The sequence below is a fragment of the Carlito syrichta genome, unplaced genomic scaffold, assembly GCF_000164805.1.
Source record: "Carlito syrichta isolate Samal-C Ts95f unplaced genomic scaffold, Tarsius_syrichta-2.0.1 Scaffold302038, whole genome shotgun sequence".
Taxonomy (NCBI): domain Eukaryota; kingdom Metazoa; phylum Chordata; class Mammalia; order Primates; family Tarsiidae; genus Carlito; species Carlito syrichta.
The window spans coordinates 2783-20414 of NW_007246134.1; the positions used below are offsets into that span (position 1 = coordinate 2783).

Consider the following 17632-nt stretch of genomic DNA (forward strand, 5'->3'; position numbering starts at 1 on the left):
GGCAATGGCAGGAGAGCTCGGTATGCAGTCTCTTCACTTTTGTCGTTCATGTGGAGTCATTGGTTTGATTTTTCTACTCTTATTGAAATCCCATCCATTCATCATATCTAGACTAAATATGAACCAGGCAAATACTGATTTCTAGAGATTCAAAGTAAGAATGCAATATAACCTCAACTCTTGAGTAGCTTTCAATCTAGTGAGAAGATGATTCACAAACAATGGAAGTTCTATAATCAAGTTAGATAAAAATTCCAAGGGAAGACGAGAATAGTAGCTAAGTTTTCCAATGGCATGGGGGCATCAGGAAAGACCCCACAAAGTAAGGGCTATTTAAGTTGATCCTTCTCCTTGGGAGTAAGGAAAAGACCACATGGTGGAAAGATGGGGAGCACACAAGTGCAAGGGCATTGGGGTGAGTAAGCAGGGGGTATGTTTGGAGAATTCTAAGTGGTCTAGTGTTCATAGGCCATAAGGTAGTAGAAGGCAAGAAAAGCTAAATAGAGGTGCAGTGGTGAATAGGAGAATGGCCTTTTAGGTCCCTTGTGGCAGAGGCTATTAGCGGTTTATAAATATCCACAACTCTGTTCTTTTTCTTTTCTGGGAAAAGTTCCTTTAATAAAAAAGCTTGTAGTACATTTACACAATTCTCATCACCCTTCATCTACAGCACACAACAGGGAAATTGAAAAATAAAGAACAACTTAGATATGTTCAATATAAAAACTCAGTGACCCATCGAATAGGAGGCTGGGGGTCCAGAAGTCAGAGATGTATGAGGGCCAGTGGGCCCAGCTGCTCTGGGCAGTGCATCAGAGGACTTGGGGGACAGTTGAGGACCCACCTCTAATGTTTTGAAAATAGCATGAAAAATTATGTTACACGAAGAAGGCTCTTTCTAAGGAGAAGCGTCCACTCCAGAGAGACTCATCATGGGGTGGTCAGAGCAGGTCCTGGCCCTGGATAGGACTGGGCACTTCAGGTAGGCAGAAGGTTTCTGGAAACTTAGCCTCTGAGGTGACCCTGATCCAGGCTGAAAGGTTTCAGGACTGAAGTTGAACTGCCCATGATCCTCCATCCTGAAGGGCTCAGAAACCAACCCCACCAATGTCAGCCTCTTCCCTCCAAGTTTAAGACTACTTCCTGACAAGCTCCAAAGTCCTTGACTGGGGAGAACCGAGATCCTTGGAGATGCTGTCATGGCCTGAAGTTCAGTTCTCAGTCCTGCTGGCATCCTCACCACTGCCATACGTGTCCACCAGTTTCTTGAACTGGCTGCCCCACTTGTTCAGGTAATCATAATCTTGGTCCTGGTCGGAGACTGAGGAGGTGAGGGAGCTCAGGGAGGTGGCATCAGAGCCTCTGCCTGACACTAGCAAGGAGTTGTAGGATGGGACCATGGGGTCTGTGTTAGCCACCTTCAGTTTCTCAATGATGAAGTTGCCAATTTCATCTGGGTTGGCTGGTCAAGGACGGTATATGGGTGTGAGGATGAAGGTTGGTGCCACATCATTGCAGAGAGCCACCTCAGGCCTGGCCTCCAGGCCACGGTGGAGCTGGGTGATGTCTTAGTCCTGGTCCTCTTCACCACCACCCTCTTCACCATAGTAGAAGACTTTGTCACGGGTGTCATCTTCTGGGAGCAGAAGGTACTCCTTGACCCTCTGTTTCTTTCTCACTAACAAGAGGAGCACCAGCAAGAGGAGCAGCAGAGCCAGGACAGCCCTTAGGACAAGGGAGGATGAAACCCCTCTTCCAGCGTTCAGGACAGGTCTCCATATTATGGTGACAATCACACATGGTGGCCCTGATCACCGTCAGCTGCTCCTTGTTGCCATGGTCAGACAGAGAAAGATGCGTGTCATATATATCTTGCTTCAGGAACTTCTTTAGTGACAAGGTCATTGTGTCACCTTTCTCATTGACCTCTGAGGTTCAGTGAATGTCCAAGTTGTATATGAGCTGGGCCTGGAAAGGAGAGGTATAGGGGAATAGTTCCTTGTCCATGATGTTCAGCACTTGGGACACAGGACTTTGGTTGCAGATGGTGATCTGACAGGGCTCAGGGACTGGGCTATGGTCATGGTGTTGACATTGGTGTTAACAGGAGAGTCCCTATGCCAATGGTGGGAGGGCTCCCATTGTCGATGGCCAATACCATGACTTCACAGATGTTGCTCCTCACAAATTGCTCATCCTCATGGGTTAAGAGGCCTATAACAATGCTCTACCCACTGTCTGGCTCCACTGCCAGCCATGCTGCTGAGTCTGTCAGGATGTGGTAACTGATCTGATTCTCCTTATCAGGGTCTTGTGCAGTGTAGACACAAATGGGCTCCCCGACAGAGATGCCCTCCTGGACCTCAATGACTTTGGAGAGTGGGACAAACATGGGGGCCTCATTCACAACCTCCACATGGAACACTATGGTGGCTGTGGAGGTTGAGAAGCTTCAGCACAAAGGGAGCCTCGTGTACTGATTTGGGGCCTCAAAATCCAAGCCCTTCTGGGTCATTAGGATGCCCTGGTTGCTCTCGGAGTTGATGGTGATGGCAAAATGGTCTCTGTCATCACCTCTCACAATGTAGTAGGTGGCACACCATGTCGATGAGTTGGAGGCATCCAGACTGGTCACTGTCAATCTCTGCACCGTGTGGCCCACTGCATTCTCAGGCACATGAGCTTCATACTTCTGAGGGTCAAATGGGGCATTGTCATTGACATCGAGGATTTCCACTACTACCACAGCCATGGTGATGGAGCTGTCCCCATCCATGTCTGTAGCCTGGACAGTCAGTATGTACTTGGGGACTTTCTCCTGGTCCAGGTCCCTGGAGATGACACTGATGGTGCCTGTGCTCCGTGGAAGGTGAATATCAGGTCATGTGTGTCCTCTGGCTCCTGGCTATGGATGAAGTAAGCAACCATCCCATTGTAGGTGTTAATGGCATCATCTTCATCTGTGGCTGCCACCTGCATGACAGAATACCTGATAGCATCCTCTCCATGACACTCTGAAGACATCCTGGGCCTGTAGTCATTCTGGTCAGTCTTGATGATGAAGACGTCCGTGGGCTCCGCCACTGAGGTGCCATTCTCTGACACAATATGACCAAAGAGCTCATACTTGGCAATCTTCTCCCGGTCCAGTGGTTTATTCAACAACAACCAGCCTGTCCCCTTCTCTATGGTAAAGACTCCCTCAGGGGGACTGTCAGTCCCAGGCCCCATGATGCTGTAGAAAATCTTGGTGCCCCTGTCCTTATTAGATTTGAGCTGATTCTGCCTCTGGGAGAAGGGACCCTTGCCATTCTCAGGGACTGATATTGGTGAGACCACTCATTCTCTCTTGTGTCTTCCTAAGATGCATTTGGGTGCAAAGATTTTCAATGACTTCCTTTCCTGGACTGTCCCGCTATTTAGCACGGTGAAATCATCTTTTTTTTTTTGGAGTTGGAGTCTCACTCTGTTGTCCAGACTGGAGTGCAGTGACCACTCCCAGCCACCACAGCCTCGACCTGCTGGGCTCCGGCGATCCTTCCGCCTCAGCCTTCCAAGTAGCTGGAACTACAAGTACACACTACCACACCCGGCTAATTTTTCGATTTATTGTAGAGATGAGGTCTCACCAAGTTGCCCAGGCAGGTCGTGAACCTGCGGGCTCAGGCAATTCACTCACCTCAGCCTCCCAAGGCACGGGATTATAGGCTGAGCCACCGAGCCCGGCTGAAATCATCTTTATCAGAGCTAAGCAGGGTAGCCCATGAATGCTTTCTCGGTGCCTGGCCTGGGTCCAGCTCCGTGCCTCCTCATCTAAAGTCACCTCAGCCACCCTGAAGCCTGCACTGCATGGCTCAGAGGCTATGCACAGCAGCCAGCAAAGTGACACCTAGAGGAGGAGGAGGAGGGACGCGAGAGGCCCACTGTGGAGCCCCATGGCTGGAGCAAGAGAAGTGAAGAGGCTGCCGCTCTACTAAGCTCTTGGCACCCCTCTGAGCACCCCAACTCACTGGAACCAACCCCTTTCTTTAATAAAAAAAACTCTTGTGTTTTAGCTGAGCATGTGGTCACTTTGCTAAAGAATGTATTTCCCATTAGTCTTTCTGGCAGCTTAATGTGGCCTTGTGACTAAGGTCTAGCCAATAAGATTGTAAGTGATAAGTGTCACTTCCAGAATGGGCCCCTAAAAACAGTGATATGAGTTATTTTGACTCTACCCACTTCCTACTGACTGGAAGACAGCAACAGGAGTAGCCACTCAACCCTGGAGATGACCAACGCAGGAGGATCGCTTGAGCCAGGAGTTTGAGACCAGCCTGGGCAACACAGCAAGATCCTATTTCCACAAAAAATTAAAAAATTTTCCAGGCATGGTAACACACACCTGTAGTCCCATCTGTTAGAGAGGCTGAGGTGGAAGAATCACCTGAGCCCAGGAGATCAAGACTGTTGTGAGCTGTGATTGTGCCACTGCACAACAGAGTGAGAACCCCAACTCAAAGCAAAACAAAACAGAAAACAAAACCTGGGGATGGTACAGTTGCCCTACTAACCCTGGACTACTCCCTCTGAATGTTATGTGACACATAAACTTCTGTCTTATTTAAGCCACTGTGTTTCAAGTCTTCTTGTTACAGCACTGATAATTAATATGACTACATTCTGGAATTTAGAATTTATCCAATAAATTATGGAAAAGCCATAGCAGGCAGGGAAGGAAATGACCTGGACAGGCATGTGTTCTTCCAAATAAAGAACTGGAGGGAATAGACTAGAAACAATGGGAATAGACAGGCCTATACCATGAGAGATTGCCCTATGCTGTTTACTCCACTGGACATTTTCTTAAGCATTGTATCATTTCATTCAATAACTTGTCAAGATGGCATTATTATTTCCATTTTGCAGATGAGGAATCCCAGGCTCAGGTAGGTTGGGCATGCCCACGGTCTCAGCTGATAAGTGGCAAAGTTGAAATTCAAATCTAAGTTTGTCCCCAAAGCTGAAGTTCTCACCTGTACACCAGCCTTCTCCCCAGTGGAAAGATGACACAGGATGGGGGCAGAATGGTCCAGATAGGGATAGTGGGGTGCAGTGACAAACAGAAAGCAGCAAACAAGAGAAATACATTCCAGAGGTGGAACTGATGGAAACTGCTTGACTGGCATAGGGCCTCGGAAAACAAGAGAACAGCCTACTCACCCATGATCAAGGCGCGAATCCAAAATTGTGGAGGGTGATGTCCTGTCACTTGACCTATTTTTGTTTGTTTTCTAAGTTGGATTCAGTATTATTTTTGTTCTTGTTTCGTTCAAAGCTCATTCAGTTTGTTTTCACACTTTGAATGCCAAATGTGGTTCAAAGACCCTTGCAGTGGATGTCTCCAAAGTCTTCTCATCTCCTTCTGTTTTCATTAAGATGTCTCTGTTTCCTTTTCCACATCAAACACCCACTATTTGAAGCTTGAAACCAAATCTGCTGCAGTCTTCTTGCAGAACTGAAGACCAGTTATATTACTCTCTGCTATCGTTAGCGAGGCATTTCATCTTTTGCTTGGACCAGAGGTCTGATATGAAATGGCACTTTAAAAACCCTCTTACTATTCACAGCTTGTGTGGAAGATGGTTTGATTGTGCTGTGACATTGAGATATAAAATTCTGGTCATTGTCCAGCAAAGGACACAGGGAAGCAACCAGAGGGAGAGTTTGGAAATAACCTAAACTTTCATGGCAATTGTATTTGTGTTTTGAAAGTTGGCCTCCGTACATGATGACATCTGACATTTACCTAGCACTTTGTGGATTTCAAAACAATTCCATATTTATTGTGACACTTGACCCTCTTAAGAACTCTAGGAAGTAGGCAAGGTAAAAATTATTATCTTCATTTATGGAAGAAGAAGTTGGCTCAAGCAGTTAGGTAACTTAGATCTCTTAGTGTAGTCTCAGAACTCAGAGAAGGTCGCTTATGTCCTTGGCATAATCTTTGCTTCCATGGCAACTTCCCATTATTATGGAATAGTATGTGATAATATCAGAAAGCAAAAAGATAAAATCTTGCATGTCATGATGACCTTTGCTATCCTTTTTGTTCTCTTTCAAATATCCAATAAATCACTCTTTCAAATATCCAGTAAATGCAATTGTTCCCCCGCAAATGGAAGTTCCTATAATATGGGAAAAATGCTCTCATGAAAACTTTTCAGATAATAAGAAGGTTGTAGAATGTTTCCAGGTTGGTGTTTCTCCTCCCAGAAGCCATTTTACAGGGAAGAAACTTTGGTGACTGGCTGTGGGCTGTGTGGTATAAAACCTATACAGGCACGGGGAAACATAGTACAGGTACAAAGTGCTTCTTTCCACTTCAATCCCTGGGAGGATGATTTCATGAATTTCTGGAAAAAATAATTCCTTCATCATAGTTCCAGTTCTCAGGTATGTCAGAGAGAAGAGAGTTGAGAAGTTGTAGTTCACACGCAGCGCACAGTTCTGACACAGCCAAGTCCCTGCAGGGTACAGGCGCTATCTTACTCATCATTGGGTTTCTAACGCCCAGGACACCGGGTGCTCATTAAACGTTTGTGGGATCATAAGTAACCCAAGTGAAAAATATGAATTCTACAAGTATTTTGCCAAGGTAATATAGATGGACCCACCGTAATCAATTACATATGAATAGGTTGACCCCTACAGTGAACTGAAAAAAAATATCTATCAATACATCAGAAGAGGCTCCTCTTCTGCCTTCACCTGTGCAGCTGGGTTTCACTGTCCTCTCCACTCCTTCTCTTCACCTTTCTCCTGGACTCCCTGTGTATTTCCTTTCTTTCTTTCTCTCTTTCATTTTTGTCAGAGTCTCACTCTGTTACCCAGACCGGAGTGCAGTGGCACGATCATAGCTCACCGCAGTCTCAACTTCCCGGTCTCAGGCAATCCTTCTGCCTCAGTCTCCCAAGTAACTACAGGCACACACCACCACGCCTGGCTAATTTTTGGATTTTTTTTGTAGAGACAAGCTCTTGCTGTGTTTCCCAGGCTGGTCTCCAACTCCTGGGTTCAAGCAATCCTCTTAACTCGGCCTCCCAACGTGCTGGGATTACAGGCATGAGCCACCATGCCAAGCCTCCCTGTGCATTTCTGAATATCACTCTTTCTCTCGCATAAAATTTCTTACAATTTTTCTTATAAATACAAATTATTTATAAAATTCATTATAAATGATTCTGGATGAGAATGATTGATATTACTGTTAAAACCAAAACTTTATAAGTGGTCATTGCCTTGCTAAGCTATGGTGTGACTGTGTGCTCTTTGAGCTATGGCCAGGTCATGTTTCCTAACTTTGTCCCCCTCCTCTACCTTGGGGAGGTGAATTTCCTCTTTCTCGCTCTCTCTTATTTACTTTCTAAATAAACTGTATTTTCTAATCTAAAAAAAAACTTTATAAGCACTAAAACTGCACCCAATTAAAATTATTAACTGAAAATTAGCAAAAATATAAAATATTCCTGAGAAAAATGCAATTGGAAAAAAACTGACTCAAGAAAATTGCACTTTGTGGAAATAATGGCTATAAGAGAAAGACTCATTATGACCAGAACTATATTCATTTTTTAAAAAATATCTTATCAATAACAAAAATGAACACTGACATAAAATTGTAATGAAAAGAATTGATCCAGGTAAATTAAAAATGGAAAGGGAAAAATATTAAAAACCATTAAATGTACTCTATAGAAAATTAATCAGGGAATTAAATTGACCTAAAGGTTTTTACTCCAGAAAAATACTTTCTTGAACCAAATTATTCAATGTTGGTATAATTTTGACTGAACTGTTTATATTAAAAATATCCTTGGAGTCAAAATACCGTGGTCAAGACAGTAGACACTAAAAATTCTCTTCCAATGACATCAGATATTTGAAATCCTACAGATTATTTCCTTAGCCAGGAAAATCTCTTCCCTGGCCTGGAGCTTTCATCTCTTTCATTGTTTTTCTTTTTTGGGGGGGGGAGGGTCAGGGTCTCCATTACCCAGGTTGGAGTGCAATGGCACAATCCTGGCTCACTGCAGCCTCCACCTCCTGAGCTCAGGCAATCCTTCCACTTCAGCCTCCTGAGTAGCTGGGACTATAGGCATGTGCTATTATGCCCAACTAATTTTTTTTTTTTTTTTTTAGTGCTGAGGTCTCACTATGTTGCCCAGGCTGGCCTCATACTCCTGGGCTCAGGTGAACCTCTCACCTCGGCCTCCCAAAGTGCTGGGATTTCAGGTGTAACCAACCACTCCTGGCCTTTTTTCTCTCATCTACTTAATTATGTGATTAGCCAGATATAGTTTTTCTTGTTTCTATAATTATATTATGAGGTAGATAAGTATTAAATTCTCTAATATTTTTTAAACTAAATTTCAAATCTGTATGAATGGAAAGTGATCATGAGTGTAAGTCAGAAATAAACCCACATCCACACACAAAAAATCCATTTTGGTCCCATAATATGACTTAGAAAGTCTTATAAATGATATAGTTAAAGCAATGGAAACACTTTGTCAACTTGATAAATAACAAATATTAATTTACTTTATTAACTGAGACCAAAATCTCCATTTTTCATTTTTTAAATTCTGCAAGATAGAGTATAAAAGACACTCTTGAATCTATATGAATAGTGGAGACTGAGGTAAAATCCTCAAAATTTCATTTTTCTATATCTTATATTTCCGTCCAGAAAGAATATTTAAATTGCACTTCATGTTGAACTAGACACTTCATTCAGAGCAATCATAAGATAATAAAGCACATTAAGGCAATTTACAATCAGACAAACAATATAAAATTGGGATAGGAAAATAATCAATAGGTTTATGAATTCATTTTGTATCAAAACATTTTTCTCCCTATTTTGCCTTATATATCTGATTTCCTTTAAAACATTAAACATTGTTCAAAATATTCGTGTCAAAGCATTTCTGTTAATTTCCATTTTCTGTTAAGGTGATTGCACAATCCCCAAGTTGAACTTGAGATGCAATTTAACAGTCTTTAGCACAGCACACAAGGCACTCATTCAAAAGTTGCCATCGTGCCCCAAACATTCTGACTAGAAAAGCCAACAAGACCCACTCCTGAAGGATTGTGGTCTTGGTTCCGCCAACTACCGGTCAATCCACCTACCTCCAAGCTGGAGGAATTCTAGATTGTCAAAAAGAAGTTAACAAACACATGTGTCTAGTTTTGCTCATTTTTCTGTGTATATGATGCATTTGATTATATAAAACAAAACATTTCAACAAAAACTTGGACTTTATGCAGAATCATTTATAAAAGAAAAAGGCTATCTTCCTTTGCAAATTTTGATTACTGTGACCTTCAGATGAAGACTATAATAATGTCAGTTAATGTCAGAGGCATTCGTTGCTCTAAGCTTATATGTATTTAGTATTTACTAAAACCCTACAGGATTATTTTGTCTCCATTTTGCAGATGAGGAATCTGCGCTCAAAGAGGTCCCGTAACTTGCCTAAGGTCACACTGCTAGGAAATATAAGATCCAAAACTTGAATACAAGTAGTGCAGTTCCAAGGCCTATGGAATTTAGCCTTCCCAGGATAGTGTGGGCTTGGGAGAAGGATGATTGCTTACAGGAATGTACATTTCTTTTCTGCAGCCATTGATTGAGAACATTAGGCATATATTTTCTATTTAATGCAGAAGGCCACTCCCTGGCAACTGCAAATCTATCCATGATTTCTTTAACCAAATTGTGATATGTCCTTTCCAACATGGAATTTTGTTTTCGCATCTTGAAGTTTCCCTTTTCCTTTGGTTACATTTTACTTGCTGCTTGGAGTTCAGTGTCCCTTAAGAATTCAAGGTTAGTGTCCTTATCTTGTTTTCTTAATCCCATGTGTGGTTGTCACTATTTCTATTTGCATTATGGGGGGAACACAGGAGCGGGGAGAGGGATTAACACAATCGTGCTCAATTACCTTTCCCTCATTCCCAATTCCTCCTAGCTCAACCCTTCACAACCCTGACACATATTTGAAAGTGACCAAGTTTGGAAAGTCAATTGTGAGGTTTAAATCACCGTGTTTAAGTAAAAAGGTGAGAGGGAAGATTAAAATTAAAATAACTTGAGTTTCTGTTAACTTTCACTGGAAAGCTATGCATTTCATCCCTAAATGTAAAATGGAATAGCTTTTTTTTTCTTTTCACTCCACATTTTATTTTCTATCTCTAAGCAATTTTTTTAAATCAATATTTTTTATTATGATATTGTGGGGTACAGTTAAGGGTTAGGAATACAAATATGCTTCGTTCAGGCACCCTTGTTGATAAGAGGTGTCTCCCCAACCCCAGACAGATATTTACTACCGTTAATCCCATCTCCCTTCCCCTCCCCCCCCATAGTTTCCCACCACTGTCAGTCATTTTCTTATAGTATTACATTGGATGTTCAAGGTCTACTATATGAGTGGGAAAATGTGATACTCACATCTTTGTTTCTGTGAGAGATCACTCAGTATTATAAACTCTAGTTCCATCCAGGTTGCTGCAAAATTCATGATTTTGTTCTTTTTTATGGCTGCATAGTATTCCATCATGTACATGTACCACATTTTTTATTCATTTATTTTTATTTTAGAGTTGTGGGATACAAGCGAGGAATTGCTACATAAGTAAATTGCATATAGGTGAGGTTTGGGCTTCTAGCAAGCCCTCTCTCCCCCTGGTAGTGAAGGCACCCAGTGTGTGATCATGTGCCCTTTATCCCTCCATCTTTTCTTCCCCCACTAGTAGTGCCCACTGTCAGTTGTTCCCACCTTTGTGTTCGCATTATGTAATCTCACTTTTGGGAATATACCCAGAGGAACATAAATCACTGTACCAAAAATCCACCTGCACACTTATTATTATTATTATTGTGAGTTGGAGTCTCACTTCATCGCCCAGGCTGAAGTGCAGTGGCACGCTCACGGCCATCCCAGAGTCGACCTGCTGGGCTCAGGCGATCTTTCCACCTCGGTCTTTCAAGTAGCCAGAACTACAGGCATGCACTACCACACCCAGCTAATTTGTTGTTGGTGGTGGTGTAGAGATGAGGTCTCGTCAAATTGTCCAGGTTGTTCTTGAACCCTTGGGCTCAGGCAGTCCCCTCCCCTTGGCCTCCCAAAGTGCTGTGATTACAGGCTTGAGCAACCACACCCAGCCAACACCTACACACTTACGTTCACTGAAGCACTATTCACAATCGCAAAAATATGGAACCAACCAAGATGCCCACTGAACAAAGAAAATGTGGTACATGTACAAAATGGAATACTACACAACCATAAAAAAAGAACAAAATTATGCCCTTTGCAGCAATATGGATGTAGCTGGAGACTGTCATTTAAGTGAACATCACAGAAACAAAAAAACCGAATACCGCTTCTTAATTTATTTAATAGATGTTTAGGAAGAGCCTGCTACTGACTAGGCATTGTGCTAGGTGCAGAGGAAACAAATGAAAATAAGAGATGCCAGACTCTGTCCCCAGAGAGGTCAGAGGACAGCCCGGAGGTTCAGACAGGAAAACAAATGAGAATCACAGATACACAGGTGCCGGGACAGTGGGTTCATTGAGGATGCAACAGAGAAAGTATCAATTCCCTTTGTTGGTGATCAAGAAAAGTTTCTTCCAAGGTATGATACTTTGGCTATGTCTCAAAAGAATAATTTCCAAGGCCACCAGGTGGGAGTACTCTAGGAAGAAGGTATAAAGGGACATGGGTTTATGGACTTAGAGCCACCAGGCCTGTCCAGGCCTCTGCAAGGCATTCAGAAAGTGTGCAATGTTGTAGAAGGAGCTTGCAGGAAGGGACAAGGCTGAGGGGAACCAGACCCATGTCACAGCAGGCCTTGGAGGCCACACAAACAAGTATGAGCTTTCTAAGGGTAGTGGAAAGCCATTTAGGGTTTTAAGCAAGAGAGTGCTAATATCAGATTTGTGTTTGCAAAGGCTTACTCTGGCTGTAGCTTGAGCAGGAAGGAAAGAGATGGGGTGGGAGGCTGACTAAGAGGCTATTTCATTAGAGGTAAAAGTGCTGAGGGCAAACCAAGACAATGGAAAGGACTACACTTGGCCTGCCTGACACCTTTAGGGGATTTAGAAAAAGGTGTCCCCTCTGGGCTGTCCCATTGGCTTGGATGCAGATTAACCTTCCTGCCCTTAGCCAGGTGCCTTTGTGTGTTGCACAAACTTCTCTGCCTACACAATATGCAACGGCCTTGGCAGGTGGCATGAGGGTGAGGAGGAAGAAGGCAAGTTTGACAATTGAATGGGATGTGGGCTGGGCAGAAAAGATGAGTCTAGGATGACTCTCAGGTTTCTAGCTTGGAGTTATGGTATCATTTACAAAGAAAGAAAATTCATGGATTTTTTTAAATTTTATTTTTGTATTTGAGAAATAAGGTGGTTCTGTGTAACCCAGGTTGGAGAGCAGTGGTGTGAGCATAGCTTACTGTAACCTCGAACTCCTGGGCTCAAGTGATCCTCCTGCCTCAGTCTCCCAAGTAGCTGAGATGATAGGTGCACACCACCATACCCAGCTAATTTTTAAATTTTTTTTCAGAGACAGTCTTACTATGTTGCTCAGGCTGGTCTTGAACTTCTAGCTTCGAGTGAACTTCCAGCCTCAGCCTCTCAAAGTGCTGGGATTACAGGTATCATCCCACTGTGCCCAGTCAAAAAGAAAATTAATAATAGAAATGGATGAGAAAAAACAGAGAACCATGTCAGAGTAGACACTTTCAGTGTACACTTGCTGGATAGTCAGAACATAATTGTCTATCTGAAGGGGCCTATTAATGATTAACATATCTAGTTCTACTAGAAATAGCTTCACTGCACCATATACAGCTGCCCCATAGCTCCAGGGAGCCTGAGGCCTGCATCCCATCCCCCACTCCATCAAACCTGTAGTTGCTTCTCTTTCCCCAGTCTTGGTGTTGCAAGTGGACACCTCTCAGAGAGCCAACCACACATTCCTCCCTTCCTGAGAGCTGAGCTGGAATAGCATGAGCAGAATCTGGGGCTCACAAGCTCTGGGACAAGGTAGCATCCTGAGGTTTTCTCTTGTATCCAACTGAGACAGATCAGGAGGGTTATTCATCTTCTGACTAGCATAACAACCATGACAGAGATGACCGAGGAGATAGTCAGCTGTATGAAACCTCAGGTCAGGAATGATTCCTCCCAGAAACTCCAGGACAGTGCCGTTAGAGAGGGGCGTGACTTGGGAATTATTCTTTATTGATAGATTAGGACTCCAGTGAAAGTAACAATATCTTCCTTTAGAAGGTGTATTTTTTAGGATTGCTAGGCCATGCTGTGGTAGCAATTAGCCCCCAAACCTTAACAGATTAAAGCAACAGGCTTGTTTTTCACTCATGCTACATGTCTCTGGCAGTTGGTTGGGCTCTGTCTTACCTCATCATTTTCTCACTTTTGGACCCAGGATGATGGAGCAGTAACCATCCAGAGTTATGCTGGCCAATATGGTGGTCCCTAGCCACATGATACCACTTACATTTAAATTAAAATTCAGAAAAATTAAAAATTTAATTTCTCAGTTGTGCTAGCCATATTGCAAGTTCTCAATGCCATCTGTGGCCAGTGGCTACTCTTCTGGAGTAGCTAGAGACTATTTTCATCATGGCAGAATGTTCTACTGGACATGCGAGTCAGAGCATTGGGGCTCTGGAACTGTTGAACCAACAATTAAATTTCTTGTGATCCCATCTAACCACTAGGGTCCAAAATCCACAATTCTTTCACATGCCCAGGAAACAGAGAGCCAGAGATATTTGGTGAGCAGCCTTAGCAACTACCTGTGGGGTACAAAGAATGAGTCCCCAAAATATGATGCTTTGGCATGTTAAGTGTTTTGAATTAAAGGAAATTGAGAGGCCTCAGATATAAGCCTGAGAACCAAGGTCTCTCTCTGACCTTTCCCTACTCCCCTGTCTCTCTGATCCTTTCTTTCTGAAGCATAGGGGGCTTTTCCTGAAGTTCCCTTATCTGATTAAGGAAAGTTTTTTTTCCAGAAAAGATGCAATTATTTGAAAACTCCCTTCCAAATAACCAGGAAAGATTGACCACTTGAAGAAGAGAAGACACTAAAGTCTTCACAATGCCCAGATAGGCTGTTCATCTGTTTATTTGAGAGCAATTCCAAAATATTACCTGGAAGACTTAATCCACACGATAAGAAAAGTATTGTTCACAGCAGAGTTCCACCCCTCACCTTCCCACCTCTTTCCCCACAGATCAGAGGAACTTTGTCCCAGCCCATTGTTTGCTGGGCTCCTTCATTTACACTGAAAATCATTTATTACCCCTGACAGCCGCTCATATTCCGTCCATCTCCCCGTCCCCTATGAAGAGGATGTATAAACTTCAACCATTTGGCCTTTCTTTGAGTCTCATATTTTATGTAGCTCCCATGCTTGTGAACATTAATACATTTTCTATGGCTTTTTTCTCCTACTAATCTGTCTATTGTCAGTTTATTCCAGTGAACTGTCCAGGGATGGAGGGAAAGCTTAACCTTCACCCCAACATATCCATTTATGACTTCAAAAGAGCTCACCATTTCTCCTTACCTTTTTTGTAATCCAGGATATGAACATGATGGGGGGGGGGGATCTTAATTTGGACAGGTAAAAAACAGAACAGAAAAAAGTAATGCCATAAGTAAGAATGAACTCAGAATTAAATTAAAATAATAACAATGATATTTCACTGAGCTATTCCTCTGCACTAGGCACCTTATTTTGACTTCAAAATAACCCTGTGTAGGTATATTATAATTTCCACCTGAAATATGAGGAAACTGATGCCCAGAGAGGTTAAGTAACTTGACCAGCAGAGGTCTACATGAACTCAAAGCACAGGAGAATGTTCTGTATGGAGAAGTAATACACTATTCTGCAGGTCTTTTAATTTTTACCCTTTAGTTTCATAGTAGCACTCAGATTTTAGCTTCAAATTCTTTAGAAAGATGTCAGGTAGATATTTTTTACTTAGTTACAAAATGATTCCATTAAAAGCATTTGTGGGCTTGAACTACCAGAAGTATGCACACAAGAAATGACACTCTATTTCATACTTTGAATTGCTTGGGGAAAAGTATACATGTACACGTATATATTTATGAAATTGATCTGTGTGATTAAGCTCCTACAAACCCTGAAACATTTACATTTTGTGCAAAGTGTTCAACTATGATGAGGAGACTATTAAGCATGCTGCAACCTTCTTGTTCTACTTTTGTTTTCTTAAAGTAATCCTTGTGCCAACTTTGCATCTTTCTAGATGCTGAAATGTCAGTCTACACTTCCTGCAGATCTGTTTAGCACTGGAGCAGAAGCTCTGATATCCCTATAGAGTTGGGGAAGCTGTAACCCTGACCACAAGTCCTCCAGCCCTCTGAGCGCTGGCTACAAGCCCTCTAACCTGTGACCATCGTTGTCACGAGGCCTGCTTGGGCTGGGAGTACAGGGAGCTGCTGTTGGTGGCCTAATTGATGGGATACTCTGGCTAAATAAATCATATCCTCTCATCTCAATATGTCTCATCTCTCTCCCTTGCAGCATTCCCTAGCACGGTAAACAGCACCATTTCAGCAATTTTAAAGGTGACTTCCAATAAAATATGTATGCAGATTTACATCAGGGCTGGTAGCCTGGGCTATAAATTTATACCAGGTCATCCATGGAAAGCCTTTCAATTAGAAAAGAAGGAAGAAAACACAGAAAGTAAAGTCTCCATCATCATTGACCTTTGGATTAAAAAAAAAAAAGTGAATGTATTTCTTATCTCTTCTTTTTTAATGGGAAAGAAAAAAACAACACCCATGAAAAGCAACTGACTGGTGCATTCCAATAACCTGGTTCATAAACCTTCTGGTGGGATCTGGAAATCAAGAGAAATCCTCCATGCCACCAACCACTGCCTCCCACCAAGTCCTGTGTTTTGGAATGCAGAAGGGCTCCCCTGACACCCTTCACCTCAAGGGGTTAGGTAGACACATTACCATTGGCTCCCCATTCTCCCCACCAATTTATGAAATCTGAGGGATTAGCAGACACTGAGACAGAAACCTTGCTGAGCCACCAGCAGCCACGGGTTCGCATGCCTCTACTACTGCCAGCCAGAGTCCTTGTTAAGCCTTTAAAATACAGAGAAACTGAGGCTCAGGGAGATTAAGTAACTTGACCAATAGAGGTCTACCTGACCTCAAAACACTGAAGATGCTCTCCATGGAGAAGAAATACACTATTTATTGGGTCCTTCTATTTTTACCCTCTAGTTCCAACGTATCACTCAGATTTTGACTTCTGAGTCTACAGAAAGGCCTTAAAGAAGGGCAGTGGATACTTGCCTCAACACACAATCCTTTCGAGGAAAGCCATCTTCCATCCCTGTAAATGAGTAACCTTTGACCTCTGGCAAGCAAAAGCTGCAGATTGTTTCATGCTTTTTATTTGCCAAGAATTTACTGGAGTTCGTAAAACAAATTTCTGGAACTGGGGAAGCTGTACCCTTCTTGTGTTGTTGTTTTTAATCTAGGCTGCAGTCCAAGAGTTTGCAGCATGAGTGAACTGCTGTGCTTTGCTTTCTAGTTTTATTTGGCTTGAAGAAAGAAAAACAAGTGGCAGTGCTTTGTGTAACATTATCTGCTAGAGGTTTCTAGTGTTTGGTATTTGCCGTAACGTATCATCTTCAAAATTAAATCTTAGGAAGGGGGAATGCTAAAACATTAGGTCCATGATGTATAATGCATTTCTTTTCTTTTGTTTTCTTTTTTTTTTTAAGAAAACAGGGTTTATTGAGAGGACAGAAAAGCTCCCACAGTGGGAAATAATCCGAGGGGGTTGATCTATAATGCAGTTCTTAGCCAAGCAGTAAAAACATTAATAAAATCAAATTTATCTTCACATCAACAGTGTATCTAGGTAAATGGAAAATATGCTTGTCCCATTTTATGGATGTGGCATACTGACTTACTCAAGGATCCATCCCATTCTAAGGTTGTTCAGGATCACAGAATCAGCTGGAGATAGACGAGTGTTCCTGACACTGTCTCTGAGGTCTCACCTTTTGTGCTCACTCCTTACTGTACAGTATACTGGAGATGCATTTAATTTGGAAGCATAATACTTCGTGTGAAAACCACTATTTAAAAAAAATGTGTGGCTCATGCCTGCAATCCCAGCACTTTGGGAGGCTGAGACAGGAGAATTACTTAAGCCCAGGAGTTCGAGATCAGCCTGTGCAACAAAGCAAGACTTCATCTCTATAAAAAATAAAATAGCATGTGCAGCTGGGAGTAGTAGCACATGCCTGTAGTCTCAGCTACTCTGGAAGTTGAAACAGAAGGATCACCTGAGCCCAGGAGTTTGAGGCAGCCATGAGCCGTGATTGTGCCACTGCACTCCAGCCTGGGCAACAGAGTAAGACTCCAACTCAAAAAAAAATGTGACAATGTCCTATTAATTTTACAACATAAAATATATCCCTGCTGGGCTCGGTGGCTCAGACTGTAATCCCGCGCCTTTGGGAGGCTGAGGTGAGTGGATT

At 42.7% G+C, this 17632-nt stretch overlaps 1 pseudogene; it reads right to left on the minus strand.

Moving 5' to 3' along the window:
- Positions 1–1211: 1211 nt before the first annotated feature.
- On the minus strand, positions 1212–3937 carry LOC103258248 (annotated as a pseudogene).
- Positions 3938–17632: the final 13695 nt, after the last annotated feature.